The sequence below is a fragment of the Nothobranchius furzeri genome, chromosome 14 (genome assembly GCF_043380555.1).
Source record: "Nothobranchius furzeri strain GRZ-AD chromosome 14, NfurGRZ-RIMD1, whole genome shotgun sequence".
In the NCBI taxonomy this organism is placed as follows: domain Eukaryota; kingdom Metazoa; phylum Chordata; class Actinopteri; order Cyprinodontiformes; family Nothobranchiidae; genus Nothobranchius; species Nothobranchius furzeri.
This window is the reverse complement of record NC_091754.1, coordinates 38,359,472-38,374,570: the sequence shown is the minus strand read 5'-3', so window position 1 is coordinate 38,374,570 and position 15,099 is coordinate 38,359,472. Positions and strand designations below refer to the sequence as shown.

The following is a 15,099-nucleotide window of genomic DNA, read 5'->3' as shown; positions in this document are numbered from 1 at the left end:
CCTTCTGCTTCCTCGGAACCACCATCACAAATGACCTTAGGTGGGAGCCATCCATCAGCTCCCTGATCAAAAAGGCCCAGCAGAGGATGTACTTTCTGCGGCAGTTGAAAAAGGCCAAGCTGCCGGCCCAGATGATGGTGCAGTTTTACACGGCCATCACTGAGTCCATCCTCACCTCCTCCATCGCTGTGTGGTACGCTGGAGCCACAGTAAGGGACAAACATAGACTGCAGCACATTGTGCGCTCTGCTGAGAAGGTGATTGGCTGCAGCCTTCATCTCTCCAGGACCTGTACGTCTCCAGAACTCGGGGGCGTGCAGGTCGGATAGCAGCTGACCCTTCGCACCCGGGTCACAGACTTTTTGAGCCGCTCCCCTTAGGCAGGAGGTTACGGTCCATCCGGACCAGAACCTCCCGCCATAAGAAAAGCTTCTTTCCATCTGCCATTAGACTTGTGAATAGATTATAAACGCACAACCATGCTCGTCTTCTGTACTCGACACAACGTCATGTTATCGGCCATGTTACCATTACCTGCCATTGTTTATAGCTGAAAGTTTTATTCTAGTTTTTTTATTCAATTTTATTCTATTTTTAATCTTATTATTCATGTTATATGTAGCACATTAGTACCGAAGCAAGTTCCTAGTTTGTGAATTGTTTGTTCACTGACAATGGCAATAAACCTTTTCTGATTCTGATTCTAAAGGATCTTCTGACATCCTTTAACGCTGCAGTCAGAGATGCTAGGGTTTCCTATTTCTCCAACCTGGTGTCCCAGAGCAAAGGGAACCTCAAGGTGCTGTTTAACACCATCAGCAGCATTGTCTCTCCTGCCTCTCCTACAGCCTCCATCCACTCTGTTACAGACTGTGAGAACTTTCGGTCTTTCTTTGTGGACAAAGTCAATAAGGTTAGATCTAGCATCTCTCCATCAGCCTTATCGCTGCCTCTCCCGACTCCAACCAGGCCCATCATCCTAGATAGCTTTGCTCCTGTTTCTTTGCCTGAGTTAACCAAACTAGTTAACTCTATGAAGACCTCTGCATGCCCCCCTCGACATCTTGCCTTCATCTTTGTTTAAAAGTGCTTTTCAGTCCATCGGTCCCAACGTGCTCTCTATAATTATTCTTCTCTGTTTTCTGGTCAGGTCCCTGCTTACTTTAAGAACGCTGTAATCCTCCCACTTTTTAATAAACAGTCTTTACCCCTCTCTCCATAGCAGCTTCAGACCCATCTCTAAACTTCCGTTTATCTCCAAGATCTTGGAAAAGGTTGTGGCTAAACAACTCACAGCTGCTCTAGATGAACATAACATCTATGATAGCTTCCAGGCAGGTTTTCGTAGAGCTCATTCTACTGAAACAGCTCTTCTTAGGGTCTCTAATGACCTTCTGACTCACAGTGATGCAGGGGACTGTTCTGTTCTGGTCCGGCTAGACCTGACTGCAGCGTTTGACACTGTTGACCAGCACCTGCTACTGGAGAGGCTGAGAGACTGGGTAGGCCTATCAGGAACTGCTCTGGAGTGGTTCTCCTCTTATCTTTCTGAGCACTCCTTTTCTGTGGCCGTCTCCAAATTTAAGTCCTCCACCACCTCCCTTACCCATGGTGTCCCACAAGGTTCTGTGCTGGGGCCTCTGCTTTTCCTCCTCTATCTGCTTCCTCTTCAGCACATCCTGAGCTCCTTCAAAGGAATCTCCTACCATCTTTATGCAGATAACATCCAATTGTACATCTCCTTTAAGCCACATGAGATGTCTAAGCTGCAGCTGTTACACACCTGCTTAGACTCTATAGAAACCTGGATGGCTGGGAGCTTTCCACAGCTGAATGAAGATAAGACTGAGATCCTCGTCTGTGCCCCAGACAAGCTGGTTCCCAAAGTCAGAGACTCTCTTGGTCAGCTTGCTTCTCACACCAAACCTTCTATCAGGAATCTTGGCGTGATCTTTGACCCAGCTCTCACCCTGGATTCTCATGTCAGTTCTCTTGTTCGCTCTTCCTTCTTCCATCCCAGGAACATTGCTAAGCTGAGTCCCATTCTGTCCCACTCTGAACTTGAGACTGTTCTCCACACCTTCATCTCCTCACGCTTAGACTACTGTAACTTTCTTTTCACATGTCTGAGCAGAACAACCCTGAACTGTCTATAGGTGGTTCAGAATGCCTGTGCTCGGCTTCTGACCAAGTCCTCCAAACACACCCACATCACCCCGCTTCTCCTCCAACTTCATTGGCTGCCAGTCAACTTCAGGGTTCATTTCAAGATCCTGATTCTGGTCTATAGGGCCTTACATGGACAAGCACCATCTTACACTGGTGATCTTCATATGGGCCATTCCCATCTGTACCGGGTCAGCCCGGGCCGGGTAGCGTAGGTTGTTTACATATCTGGGTGGCCTGGTATTTTTCCGGGCCAACCAAGGCTCATTCTCAGCCCTTTTCTCGAGGGGGTCTGCTTCAGGCCGACCAGGGCCAACACACCCACTGCTGACAGCAAATTCACACCTTCCATTAGAACAAGCCTCTGATTGGTGGGTAGAATCAGCCCACATGGGCTTAAGGCAAGGATGTGTGGAATCAACCGGGCCAGGCTGGGGCCGACTGGGGCTACCCGGCCCGGGCCGACCCGGTACAGATGGGAATGGCCCATTAGTCTTCTTAGTCCCTTCTTGGTCCCTGAGGTCCAGTGATCAAAGCCTACTGGTTGTGTAGCACCAGGCTCAAGACCAAATGTGACAGATCATTTGCTGCTGTGACTCCCAGACTCTGGAACTCTCTCCCCTGAGCCTGAGATCAGTGGGCTCAGTGGACTCCTTTAAAATGCAGCTGAAACCTCACTTGTTCAAAGTGGCTTTTGTATGACCTTCTTCACCACTCTCTCTTTATTCTGCTCTCCCCACCTATTCCACCTTCCTCAGGATCCACTGATTTCCCTCTTTCCAACTCACTCTCTCTCTTTCTTAACATTTTTAATCACAATTGTCTATTTTTTGCTCATTTTAAATATAATTTTTTTTTTACCATTTTCTAAATTCTTTTTTATATTTGTACATTTTTTGTTTTTGTGAAGCGCCTCGTGATTTTTATCTTGAGGCGCTATAGAAATGATATTTTCCTCCTCCTCTTCTTCTTCTAAAGCACAGGTGAACGATATGTCTGCGACATGATACATGCGGTTAAAAAGCACCTGTCTTGTAAAAAAGGTCTAGTTATTTGCTTAGAAAAACTTTTATCCAGTTCTTTTCTTCATTTACAGCAGGCGATGTGTCTTAGTTGGTCAAAATGCCTGTCTAGTAAACAGGAGAGCCTGGGTTCAAATCCCATCAGCGCCTTAGAGTTGTTTCTGACTCAGAAGTTGTGTAGGAAAACAATTATTCCGCGACATGAACTATCAGATATTTAACATGACAGTTGATTTACATGTCTTAACTCAATCTTACTTATAAGTACTACAGTAGCCTGCATTGTTAACCAATAAGCTTGAGACCCTGCGTGCACATTGGCGTCTATCACTTAAAGTTTTTATTGTCTTAAAGGAGACCTTGTTTTTTTTTTTTATTTAGCATCATTTAATATCGAATTTAGGTAAAAAAACATCTCTTTTTAGTTTAATCTAGAAAACCAGTTTTGTTATTTTATTTTACATCACACCAAATACAAATTCGGGTCTCAGGAAGTTAAGACTAGTATAATTTTCTACAAGGTCTAGTTATTTGCTTAGCTAAAACATTTATCCAGTTCTTTTAATTATGTACAGCAGGTGCTGTGGCTTAGTTGGTCAAAGTGCCTGTCTAGTAAACAGGAGATCCTGGTTTCAAATCCCAGCAGTGCCTTTGTGTTTTATTTAAATAAAACAGATAGCTGTGGGAAAGCAGAAAAAGCTCGGGGCCCAAACGGTCATATTTCGACCATGCTAAATAAAGCACAGGTAAACGATATGTCTGCTACATGTAATGACATAATTTTATTAAGTTCTACATTAATTTCTTTAGCTAGAATATAAAGAAAAATTACTCTAAAATGTCAAGATTTTCACGTTAGAAACGCCTGATATAGTCATAATTGGTTTTTGCAACTCGCGCTGTAGCTTAGTGGCCAAAGCACCTATCTTGTAAACTGGAGATCCTGGGTTCAAATCCCAGCAGTGCCTTAGAGTTGTTTCGGACTCAAAAGGTGTGTAGGAAAACAATTATTCCATGACATGAACAATCAAATAGTTAACATGACAGCTTATTTACATGTCTTAACTCAATCTTACTTATAAGTACTATAGTAGCCTGCATTGTTAACCAATAAGCTTCTGAGACCCTGCGTGCACATTGGCGTCTATCACTTGAAACTTTGATGGTCTTCAAAGGAGACCTTGTTTTTTTCATTATTTAGCAACATTTAATATCGAATTTAGGTAAAAAACATCTCTTTTTAGTTTAATCTAGAAAACCAGTTTTTTTTATTTAATTTTACTTCACACCAAATACAAATTCGGGTCTCAGGAAGTTAAGACTAGTATAATTTTCTACAAGGTCTAGTTATTTGCTTAGCTAAAACGTTTATCCAGTTCTTTTCTTCATTTACAGCAGGCGCTGTGGCTTAGTTGGTCAAAGTGCCTGTCTAGTAAACAGGAGATCCTGGGTTCAAATCCCAGCAGTGCCTTTGTGATTATTTAAGTAAAACAGATAGATGTGGGAAAGCAGAACAAGCTCGGGGCCTAAACAGTCATATTTCGACCATGCTAAATAAAGCACAGGTAAATGATATGTCTGCTACATTTAATGACAAAATTTGATTAAGTTCTACATTAATTTCTTTAGCTAGAATATAAAGATAAATTACTCAAAAATATCAAGATTTTCACGTTAGAAACGCCTGATTTAGTCCAGATTGGTTTTTGCAACTGGCGCTGTAGCTTAGTGGCCAAAGCACCTGTCTTGTAAACAGGAGATCCTGGGTTCAAATCCCAGCAGTGCCTTAGAGTTGTTTCTGACTCAAAAGTTGTGATGGAAAACAATTATTCCACGACATGAACTATCAAATAGTTAACATGACAGTTTATTTACATGTCTTAACTCAATCTTACTTATAAGTACTAAAGTAGCCTGCATTGTTAACCAATAAGCTTCTGAGACCCTGCGTGCACATTGGCGTCTATCACTTAAACTTTTTATTGTCTTCAAAGGAGACCTTGTTTTTTTCATTATTTAGCAACATTTAATATCGAATTTAGGTAAAAATCATCTCTTTTTAGTTTAATCTAGAAAACCAGTTTTTTTTATTTTATTTTACATCACACCAAATACAAATTCGGGTCTCAGGAAGTTAAGACTAGTATAATTTTCTACAAGGTCTAGTTATTTGCTTAGCTAAAACGTTTATCCAGTTCTTTTCTTCATTTACAGCAGGCGCTGTGGCTTAGTTGGTCAAAGTGCCTGTCTAGTAAACAGGAGATCCTGGGTTCAAATCCCAGCAGTGCCTTTGTGTTTATTTAAATAAAACAGATAGCTGTGGGAAAGCAGAACAAGTTCGGGGCCTAGACAGTCATATTTCGACCATGCTAAATAAAGCACAGGTAAACGATATGTCTGCTACATGTAATGACATAATTTGATTAAGTTCTACATTAATTTCTTTAGCTAGAATATAAAGATAAATTACTCAAAAATGTCAAGATTTTCACATTAGAAACGCCTGATATAGTCATAATTGGTATTTGCAACAGGCGCTGTAGCTTAGTGGCCAAAGCACCTGTCTTGTAAACAGGAGATCCTGGGTTCAAATCCCAGCAGTGCCTTAGAGTTGTTTCTGACTCAAAAGTTGTGTAGAAAAACAATTATGCGACATTAACTATCAGATAGTTAACATGACAGTTTATTTACGTGTCTTAACTCAATCTTACTTATAAGTACTAAAGTAGCCTGCATTGTTAACCAATAAGCTTCTGAGACCCTGCGTGCACATTGGCGTCTATCACTTAAACTTTTTATTGTCTTCAAAGGAGACCTTGTTTTTTTCATTATTTAGCAACATTTAATATCGAATTTAGGTAAAAATCATCTCTTTTTAGTTTAATCTAGAAAACCAGTTTTTTTTATTTTATTTTACATCACACCAAATACAAATTCGGGTCTCAGGAAGTTAAGACTAGTATAATTTTCTACAAGGTCTAGTTATTTGCTTAGCTAAAACGTTTATCCAGTTCTTTTCTTCATTTACAGCAGGCGCTGTGGCTTAGTTGGTCAAAGTGCCTGTCTAGTAAACAGGAGATCCTGGGTTCAAATCCCAGCAGTGCCTTTGTGTTTATTTAAATAAAACAGATAGCTGTGGGAAAGCAGAACAAGTTCGGGGCCTAGACAGTCATATTTCGACCATGCTAAATAAAGCACAGGTAAACGATATGTCTGCTACATGTAATGACATAATTTGATTAAGTTCTACATTAATTTCTTTAGCTAGAATATAAAGATAAATTACTCAAATATGTCAAGATTTTCACGTTAGAAACGCCTGATATAGTCATAAGTGGTATTTGCAACAGGCGCTGTAGCTTAGTGGCCAAAGCACCTGTCTTGTAAACAGGAGATCCTGGGTTCAATTCCCAGCAGTGCCTTAGAGTTGTTTCTGACTCAAAAGTTGTGTAGAAAAACAATTATGCGACATTAACTATCAGATAGTTAACATGACAGTTTATATACATGTCTTAACTAGAGGTGTGAATCTTCACTTGTCTCCCGATTCGATTACGATTATTGGGTCAACGATTCAATTCGATTCGATATCCCGATGCATCACGATTATTTCATATTGATTTGTTTTCATCGTTAGAAGATGTCAGATAATTGCTTTTTATTTTTTTTATCTAAAACGTAATTGACACAACCTGCCATCCCTCAAAATCTCTCCATCCACAACAGGTTGGGACAAAACATTTTAAACATTTAAGAAGATTTAACAAAGTAAAACAGTCTGTTTCCTCGTTCAACACCACGCCTCAGGCTGAGAAAATCACGCTTTGCAAAAACTCACAAAATCTAAAAAAGTACTGAGAACCTACGGACACATAATGTAATAATAAAATACATAATGGGTTCATATATGAGTGTTTAATGTCTCTGAGCAGCTCTAGAGTAAAATATTTATGCCACAGTTGAAGGGTGTCAGAAATAACACCAAATGAAATGTTTGACTTAGTTTATTTTATTTGAACCCAGTGGTTCATTTCTGAAATGTTGGAGAATGAATCAAGTTCTGTTTGATGCAGAAAATAATAAAACATAAAACAAATTCTACACTTCCAATAATATTTAAGATGTGTGTTTTATTCTTCCTGATAATAACACCAGCAGAAGGCTGTGGGCTGGATTAGGATTAAATTACCCGGCTGATGGATCTCCTTCACTAACCAGCTAACTACAAACCTTTCCACTAACCTGTCCTGTGTGACCCTCACCCTTTCACCCTCATGTCCATGCTGTCTCTGGAGGAGCAGATAGGAGACAAGACCTCCTGTAACTTAAGATGAACCAAAGCTTCCTCACAGTTTCTCTTTCAGCTGAATTTAACATCAGTTTATCTTCATGAAACAAAATAATAAAGTGGAACAAGAACTTCTGTCTTCTATTTCTCTCTCCTTTTAACTTCTCCGTGTTCCTAAATAAAAGACAGACGATCACGCTGCAGCCGCCGTCATTGACCCCGCCCCCTCCCCAAAACCGGATCTCCCTACATTACAACAAGCAGTCTGACTGAGCGCTTCCAGGAGAAATAATAATTAAATTATGAAAATAATAATGCGTGTTTGGATTATCGGTTTGGAGGAGCGTCCTCCGATGGTCTCTCTTGTGTGAGCAGACAGTGTCTCTCTCTCTCTCTCTCGGTCGCTGATCGAGCGAGCGGAGCGCGCCGCACGACAACCCGCTCAATTAACATACTTCACGGCCCAAATCCAACAGAACCGGTCGGGCTGATTCGGTTCCGGTTTGGTCTCAGGTTACAACTCCAGCGCTAAGCCCTGCAGTACCACATTAAGGCGGAGGTAAATGTGGAGGACGCTCACTCTGACAGATTTGGACGCGGCGCTGGTACTGCCGTTAAAAAAACAAAACTACATTCCACTATAATCGATTATGGCGTACTCTTCTACCATGCAGAATCGTTTATGTCCGCATCCCGATGCATCGATTATTTGATTATTTTCCTCAGCTCTAGTCTTAACTCAATCTAGCCTGCATTGTTAACCAATAAGCTTCTGAGACCCTGCGTGCACATTGGCGTCTATCACTTAAAATTTTTATTGCCTTCAAAGGAGACCTTGTTTTTTTCATTATTTAGCAACATTTAATATCGAATTTAGGTAAAAAACATCTCTTTTTAGTTTAATCTAGAAAACCAGTTTTTTTATTTTATTTTACATCACACCAAATACAAATTCGGGTCTCAGGAAGTTAAGACTAGTATAATTTTCTACAAAGTCTAGTTATTTGCTTAGCTAAAACGTTTATCCAGTTCTTTTCTTGATTTACAGCAGGCGCTGTGGCTTAGTTGGTCAAAGTGCCTGTCTAGTAAACAGGAGATCCTGGGTTCAAATCCCAGCAGTGCCTTTGTGATTATTTAAGTAAAACAGATAGATGTGGGAGAGCAGAACAAGTTCGGGGCCTAGACAATCATATTTCGACCATGCTAAATAAAGCACAGGTAAACGATATGTCTGCTACATGTAATGACATAATTTGATTCAGTTCTACATTAATTTCTTTAGCTAGAATATAAAGATAAATTACTCAAAAATGTCAAGATTTTCACGTTAGAAACGTCTGATATAGTCATAATTGGTACTTGCAACAGGCGCTGTTGCTTAGTGGCCAAAGCACCTGTCTTGTAAACAGGAGATCCTGGGTTCAAATCCCAGCAGTGCCTTAGAGTTGTTTCTGACTCAAAAGTTGTGTTGGAAAACAATTATTCGACGAAATGAACTATCAAATAGTTAACTTGACAGTTTATTTACATGTCTTAACTCAAACTTACTTATAAGTACTAAAGTAGCCTGCATTGTTAACCAATAAGCTTCTGAGACCCTGCGTGCACATTGGCGTCTATCACTTAAAGCTTTTATTGTCTTCAAAGGAGACCTTGTTTTTTTCATTATTTAGCAACATTTAATATCGAATTTAGGTAAAAAAAAACATCTCTTTTTAGTTTAATCTAGAAAACCAGTTTTTTTATTTTATTTTACATCACACCAAATACAAATTCGGGTCTCAGGAAGTTAAGACTAGTATAATTTTCTACAAGGTCTAGTTATTTGCTTAGCTAAAACGTTTATCCAGTTCTTTTCTTCATTTACAGCAGGCGCTGTGGCTTAGTTGGTCAAAGTGCCTGTCTAGTAAACAGGAGATCCTGGGTTCAAATCCCAGCAGTGCCTTTGTGATTATTTAAATAAAACAGATAGATGTGGGAAAGCAGAACAAGCTCGGGGCCTAGACAGTCATATTTTGACCATGCTAAATAAAGCACAGGTAAATGATATGTCTGCTACATGTAATGACAAAATTTGATTCAGTTCTACATTAATTTCTTTAGCTAGAATATAAAGATAAATTACTCAAAAATGTCAAGATTTTCACGTTAGAAACGCCTGATTTAGTCCAGATTGGTTTTTGCAACAGGCGCTGTAGCTTAGTGGCCAAAGCACCTGTCTTGTAAACAGGAGATCCTGGGTTCAAATCTCAGCAGTGCCTTAGAGTTGTTTCTGACTCAAAAGTTGTGTAGAAAAACAATTATGCGACATTAACTATCAGATAGTTAACATGACAGTTTATTTACATGTCTTAACTCAATCTTACTTATAAGTACTAAAGTAGCCTGCATTGTTAACCAATAAGCTTCTGAGACCCTGTGTGCACATTGGCGTCTATCACTTAAACTTTTTATTGTCTTCAAAGGAGACCTTGTTTTTTTCATTATTTAGCAACATTTAATATCGAATTTAGGTAAAAATCATCTCTTTTTAGTTTAATCTAGAAAACCAGTTTTTTTTATTTTATTTTACATCACACCAAATACAAATTCGGGTCTCAGGAAGTTAAGACTAGTATAATTTTCTACAAGGTCTAGTTATTTGCTTAGCTAAAACGTTTATCCAGTTCTTTTCTTGATTTATAGCAGGCACTGTGGCTTAGTTGGTCAAAGTGCCTGTCTAGTAAACAGGAGATCCTGGGTTCAAATCCCAGCAGTGCCTTTGTGATTATTTAAATAAAACAGATAGATGTGGGAAAGCAGAACAAGCTCGGGGCCTAGACAGTCATATTTCGACCATGCTAAATAAAGCACAGGTAAATAATATGTCTGCTACATGTAATGACAAAATTTGATTAAGTTCTACATTAATTTCTTTAGCTAGAATATAAAGATAAATTACTCAAAAATGTCAAGATTTTCACGTTAGAAACGCCTGATTTAGTCCAGATTGGTTTTTGCAACAGGCGCTGTAGCTTAGTGGCCAAAGCACCTGTCTTGTAAACAGGAGATCCTGGGTTCAAATCTCAGCAGTGCCTTAGAGTTGTTTCTGACTCAAAAGTTGTGTAGAAAAACAATTATGCGACATTAACTATCAGATAGTTAACATGACAGTTTATTTACATGTCTTAACTCAATCTTACTTATAAGTACTAAAGTAGCCTGCATTGTTAACCAATAAGCTTCTGAGACCCTGCGTGCACATTGGCGTCTATCACTTAAACTTTTTATTGTCTTCAAAGGAGACCTTGTTTTTTTCATTATTTAGCAACATTTAATATCGAATTTAGGTAAAAATCATCTCTTTTTAGTTTAATCTAGAAAACCAGTTTTTTTTATTTTATTTTACATCACACCAAATACAAATTCGGGTCTCAGGAAGTTAAGACTAGTATAATTTTCTACAAGGTCTAGTTATTTGCTTAGCTAAAACGTTTATCCAGTTCTTTTCTTCATTTACAGCAGGCGCTGTGGCTTAGTTGGTCAAAGTGCCTGTCTAGTAAACAGGAGATCCTGGGTTCAAATCCCAGCAGTGCCTTTGTGTTTATTTAAATAAAACAGATAGCTGTGGGAAAGCAGAACAAGTTCGGGGCCTGGACAGTCATATTTCGTCCATGCTAAATAAAGCACAGGTAAACGATATGTCTGCTACATGTAATGACATAATTTGATTAAGTTCTACATTAATTTCTTTAGCTAGAATATAAAGATAAATTACTCAAATATGTCAAGATTTTCACATTAGAAACGCCTGATATAGTCATAATTGGTATTTGCAACAGGCGCTGTAGCTTAGTGGCCAAAGCACCTGTCTTGTAAACAGGAGATCCTGGGTTCAATTCCCAGCAGTGCCTTAGAGTTGTTTCTGACTCAAAAGTTGTGTAGAAAAACAATTATACGACATTAACTATCAGATAGTTAACATGACAGTTTATATACATGTCTTAACTAGAGGTGTGAATCTTCACTTGTCTCCCGATTCGATTAAGATTATTGGGTCAACGATTCAATTCGATTCGATATCACGATGCATCACGATTATTTCATATTGATTTGTTTTCATCGTTAGAAGATGTCAGATAATTGCTTTTTATTTTTTTTTATCTAAAACGTAATTGACACAACCTGCCATCCCTCAAAATCTCTCCATCCACAACAGGTTGGGACAAAACATTTTAAACATTTAAGAAGATTTAACAAAGTAAAACAGTCTGTTTCCTCGTTCAACACCACGCCTCAGGCTGAGAAAATCACGCTTTGCAAAAACTCACAAAATCTAAAAAAGTACTGAGAACCTACGGACACATAATGTAATAATAAAATACATAATGGGTTCATATATGAGTGTTTAATGTCTCTGAGCAGCTCTAGAGTAAAATATTTATGCCACAGTTGAAGGGTGTCAGAAATAACACCAAATGAAATGTTTGACTTAGTTTATTTCATTTGAACCCAGTGGTTCATTTCTGAAATGTTGGAGAATGAATCAAGTTCTGTTTGATGCAGAAAATAATAAAACATAAAACAAATTCTACACTTCCAATAATATTTAAGATGTGTGTTTTATTCTTCCTGATAATAACACCAGCAGAAGGCTGTGGGCTGGATTAGGATTAAATTACCCGGCTGATGGATCTCCTTCACTAACCAGCTAACTACAAACCTTTCCACTAACCTGTCCTGTGTGACCCTCACCCTTTCACCCTCATGTCCATGCTGTCTCTGGAGGAGCAGATAGGAGACGAGATCTCCTGTAACCTAAAATGAACCAAAGCTTCCTCACAGTTTCTCTTTCAGCTGAATTTAACATCAGTTTATCTTCATGAAACAAAAGAATAAAGTGTAACAAGAACTTCTGTCTTCTATTTCTCTCTCCTTTTAACTTCTCCGTGTTCCTAAATAAAAGACAGACGATCACGCTGCAGCCGCCGTCATTGACCCCGCCCCCTCCCCAAAACCGGATCTCCCTACATTACAACAAGCAGTCTGACTGAGCGCTTCCAGGAGAAATAATAATTAAATTATGAAAATAATAATGCGTGTTTGGATTATCGGTTTGGAGGAGCGTCCTCCGATGGTCTCTCTTGTGTGAGCAGACAGTGTCTCTCTCTCTCTCTCTCTCGGTCGCTGATCGAGCGAGCGGAGCGCGCCGCACGACAACCCGCTCAATTAACATACTTCACGGCCCAAATCCAACAGAACCGGTCGGGCTGATTCGGTTCCGGTTTGGTCTCAGGTTACAACTCCAGCGCTAAGCCCTGCAGTACCACATTAAGGCGGAGGTAAATGTGGAGGACGCTCACTCTGACAGATTTGGACGCGGCGCTGGTACTGCCGTTAAAAAAACAAAACTACATTCCACTATAATCGATTATGGCGTACTCTTCTACCATGCAGAATCGTTTATGTCCGCATCCCGATGCATCGATTATTTGATTATTTTCCTCAGCTCTAGTCTTAACTCAATCTAGCCTGCATTGTTAACCAATAAGCTTCTGAGACCCTGCGTGCACATTGGCGTCTATCACTTAAAATTTTTATTGTCTTCAAAGGAGACCTTGTTTTTTTCATTATTTAGCAACATTTAATATCGAATTTAGGTAAAAAACATCTCTTTTTAGTTTAATCTAGAAAACCAGTTTTTTTATTTTATTTTACATCACACCAAATACAAATTCGGGTCTCAGGAAGTTAAGACTAGTATAATTTTCTACAAGGTCTAGTTATTTGCTTAGCTAAAACGTTTATCCAGTTCTTTTCTTCATTTACAGCAGGCGCTGTGGCTTAGTTGGTCAAAGTGCCTGTCTAGTAAACAGGAGATCCTGGGTTCAAATCCCAGCAGTGCCTTTGTGATTATTTAAGTAAAACAGATAGATGTGGGAGAGCAGAACAAGTTCGGGGCCTAGACAGTCATATTTCGACCATGCTAAATAAAGCACAGGTAAACGATATGTCTGCTACATGTAATGACATAATTTGATTCAGTTCTACATTAATTTCTTTAGCTAGAATATAAAGATAAATTACTCAAAAATGTCAAGATTTTCACGTTAGAAACATCTGATATAGTCATAATTGGTACTTGCAACAGGCGCTGTTGCTTAGTGGCCAAAGCACCTGTCTTGTAAACAGGAGATCCTGGGTTCAAATCCCAGCAGTGCCTTAGAGTTGTTTCTGACTCAAAAGTTGTGTTGGAAAACAACTATTCCACGAAATGAACTATCAAATAGTTAACTTGACAGTTTAATTACATGTCTTAACTCAAACTTACTTATAAGTACTAAAGTAGCCTGCATTGTTAACCAATAAGCTTCTGAGACCCTGCGTGCACATTGGCGTCTATCACTTAAAACTTTTATTGTCTTCAAAGGAGACCTTGTTTTTTTCATTATTTAGCAACATTTAATATCGAATTTAGGTAAAAATCATCTCTTTTTAGTTTAATCTAGAAAACCAGTTTTTTTTATTTTATTTTACATCACACCAAATACAAATTCGGGTCTCAGGAAGTTAAGACTAGTATAATTTTCTACAAGGTCTAGTTATTTGCTTAGCTAAAACGTTTATCCAGTTCTTTTCTTCATTTACAGCAGGCGCTGTGGCTTAGTTGGTCAAAGTGCCTGTCTAGTAAACAGGAGATCCTGGGTTCAAATCCCAGCAGTGCCTTTGTGTTTATTTAAATAAAACAGATAGCTGTGGGAAAGCAGAACAAGTTCGGGGCCTGGACAGTCATATTTCGTCCATGCTAAATAAAGCACAGGTAAACGATATGTCTGCTACATGTAATGACATAATTTGATTAAGTTCTACATTAATTTCTTTAGCTAGAATATAAAGATAAATTACTCAAATATGTCAAGATTTTCACATTAGAAACGCCTGATATAGTCATAATTGGTATTTGCAACAGGCGCTGTAGCTTAGTGGCCAAAGCACCTGTCTTGTAAACAGGAGATCCTGGGTTCAATTCCCAGCAGTGCCTTAGAGTTGTTTCTGACTCAAAAGTTGTGTAGAAAAACAATTATACGACATTAACTATCAGATAGTTAACATGACAGTTTATATACATGTCTTAACTAGAGGTGTGAATCTTCACTTGTCTCCCGATTCGATTAAGATTATTGGGTCAACGATTCAATTCGATTCGATATCACGATGCATCACGATTATTTCATATTGATTTGTTTTCATCGTTAGAAGATGTCAGATAATTGCTTTTTATTTTTTTTTATCTAAAACGTAATTGACACAACCTGCCATCCCTCAAAATCTCTCCATCCACAACAGGTTGGGACAAAACATTTTAAACATTTAAGAAGATTTAACAAAGTAAAACAGTCTGTTTCCTCGTTCAACACCACGCCTCAGGCTGAGAAAATCACGCTTTGCAAAAACTCACAAAATCTAAAAAAGTACTGAGAACCTACGGACACATAATGTAATAATAAAATACATAATGGGTTCATATATGAGTGTTTAATGTCTCTGAGCAGCTCTAGAGTAAAATATTTATGCCACAGTTGAAGGGTGTCAGAAATAACACCAAATGAAATGTTTGACTTAGTTTATTTCATTTGAACCCAG

General features: G+C 38.7%; 18 non-coding genes across 18 annotated transcripts; all 18 read left to right on the top strand.

Annotated features, from left to right (window-relative positions):
* The first annotated feature begins 4,585 nt into the window (after positions 1-4,585).
* On the top strand, positions 4,586-4,659 carry trnat-agu (transfer RNA threonine (anticodon AGU)). Its single transcript has one exon. It is a non-coding gene; the product is annotated as a tRNA-Thr (tRNA).
* A 243-nt stretch (positions 4,660-4,902) lies between these two features.
* trnat-ugu (transfer RNA threonine (anticodon UGU)) lies at positions 4,903-4,975 on the top strand. Its single transcript has one exon. It is a non-coding gene; the product is annotated as a tRNA-Thr (tRNA).
* Positions 4,976-5,404: 429 nt separating this feature from the next.
* trnat-agu (transfer RNA threonine (anticodon AGU)) lies at positions 5,405-5,478 on the top strand. The gene has a single exon. It is a non-coding gene; the product is annotated as a tRNA-Thr (tRNA).
* Positions 5,479-5,721: 243 nt separating this feature from the next.
* Positions 5,722-5,794, top strand: trnat-ugu (transfer RNA threonine (anticodon UGU)). Its single transcript has one exon. It is a non-coding gene; the product is annotated as a tRNA-Thr (tRNA).
* A 426-nt stretch (positions 5,795-6,220) lies between these two features.
* trnat-agu (transfer RNA threonine (anticodon AGU)) lies at positions 6,221-6,294 on the top strand. Its single transcript has one exon. It is a non-coding gene; the product is annotated as a tRNA-Thr (tRNA).
* Positions 6,295-6,537: 243 nt separating this feature from the next.
* trnat-ugu (transfer RNA threonine (anticodon UGU)) lies at positions 6,538-6,610 on the top strand. Its single transcript has one exon. It is a non-coding gene; the product is annotated as a tRNA-Thr (tRNA).
* Positions 6,611-8,526: 1,916 nt separating this feature from the next.
* trnat-agu (transfer RNA threonine (anticodon AGU)) lies at positions 8,527-8,600 on the top strand. The gene has a single exon. It is a non-coding gene; the product is annotated as a tRNA-Thr (tRNA).
* Positions 8,601-8,843: 243 nt separating this feature from the next.
* trnat-ugu (transfer RNA threonine (anticodon UGU)) lies at positions 8,844-8,916 on the top strand. Its single transcript has one exon. It is a non-coding gene; the product is annotated as a tRNA-Thr (tRNA).
* A 431-nt stretch (positions 8,917-9,347) lies between these two features.
* trnat-agu (transfer RNA threonine (anticodon AGU)) lies at positions 9,348-9,421 on the top strand. Its single transcript has one exon. It is a non-coding gene; the product is annotated as a tRNA-Thr (tRNA).
* A 243-nt stretch (positions 9,422-9,664) lies between these two features.
* On the top strand, positions 9,665-9,737 carry trnat-ugu (transfer RNA threonine (anticodon UGU)). The gene has a single exon. It is a non-coding gene; the product is annotated as a tRNA-Thr (tRNA).
* Positions 9,738-10,163: 426 nt separating this feature from the next.
* trnat-agu (transfer RNA threonine (anticodon AGU)) lies at positions 10,164-10,237 on the top strand. Its single transcript has one exon. It is a non-coding gene; the product is annotated as a tRNA-Thr (tRNA).
* Positions 10,238-10,480: 243 nt separating this feature from the next.
* trnat-ugu (transfer RNA threonine (anticodon UGU)) lies at positions 10,481-10,553 on the top strand. The gene has a single exon. It is a non-coding gene; the product is annotated as a tRNA-Thr (tRNA).
* A 426-nt stretch (positions 10,554-10,979) lies between these two features.
* Positions 10,980-11,053, top strand: trnat-agu (transfer RNA threonine (anticodon AGU)). Its single transcript has one exon. It is a non-coding gene; the product is annotated as a tRNA-Thr (tRNA).
* Positions 11,054-11,296: 243 nt separating this feature from the next.
* Positions 11,297-11,369, top strand: trnat-ugu (transfer RNA threonine (anticodon UGU)). Its single transcript has one exon. It is a non-coding gene; the product is annotated as a tRNA-Thr (tRNA).
* Positions 11,370-13,288: 1,919 nt separating this feature from the next.
* On the top strand, positions 13,289-13,362 carry trnat-agu (transfer RNA threonine (anticodon AGU)). Its single transcript has one exon. It is a non-coding gene; the product is annotated as a tRNA-Thr (tRNA).
* A 243-nt stretch (positions 13,363-13,605) lies between these two features.
* trnat-ugu (transfer RNA threonine (anticodon UGU)) lies at positions 13,606-13,678 on the top strand. Its single transcript has one exon. It is a non-coding gene; the product is annotated as a tRNA-Thr (tRNA).
* A 429-nt stretch (positions 13,679-14,107) lies between these two features.
* Positions 14,108-14,181, top strand: trnat-agu (transfer RNA threonine (anticodon AGU)). Its single transcript has one exon. It is a non-coding gene; the product is annotated as a tRNA-Thr (tRNA).
* A 243-nt stretch (positions 14,182-14,424) lies between these two features.
* trnat-ugu (transfer RNA threonine (anticodon UGU)) lies at positions 14,425-14,497 on the top strand. The gene has a single exon. It is a non-coding gene; the product is annotated as a tRNA-Thr (tRNA).
* The last annotated feature ends 602 nt before the right edge of the window (positions 14,498-15,099 follow it).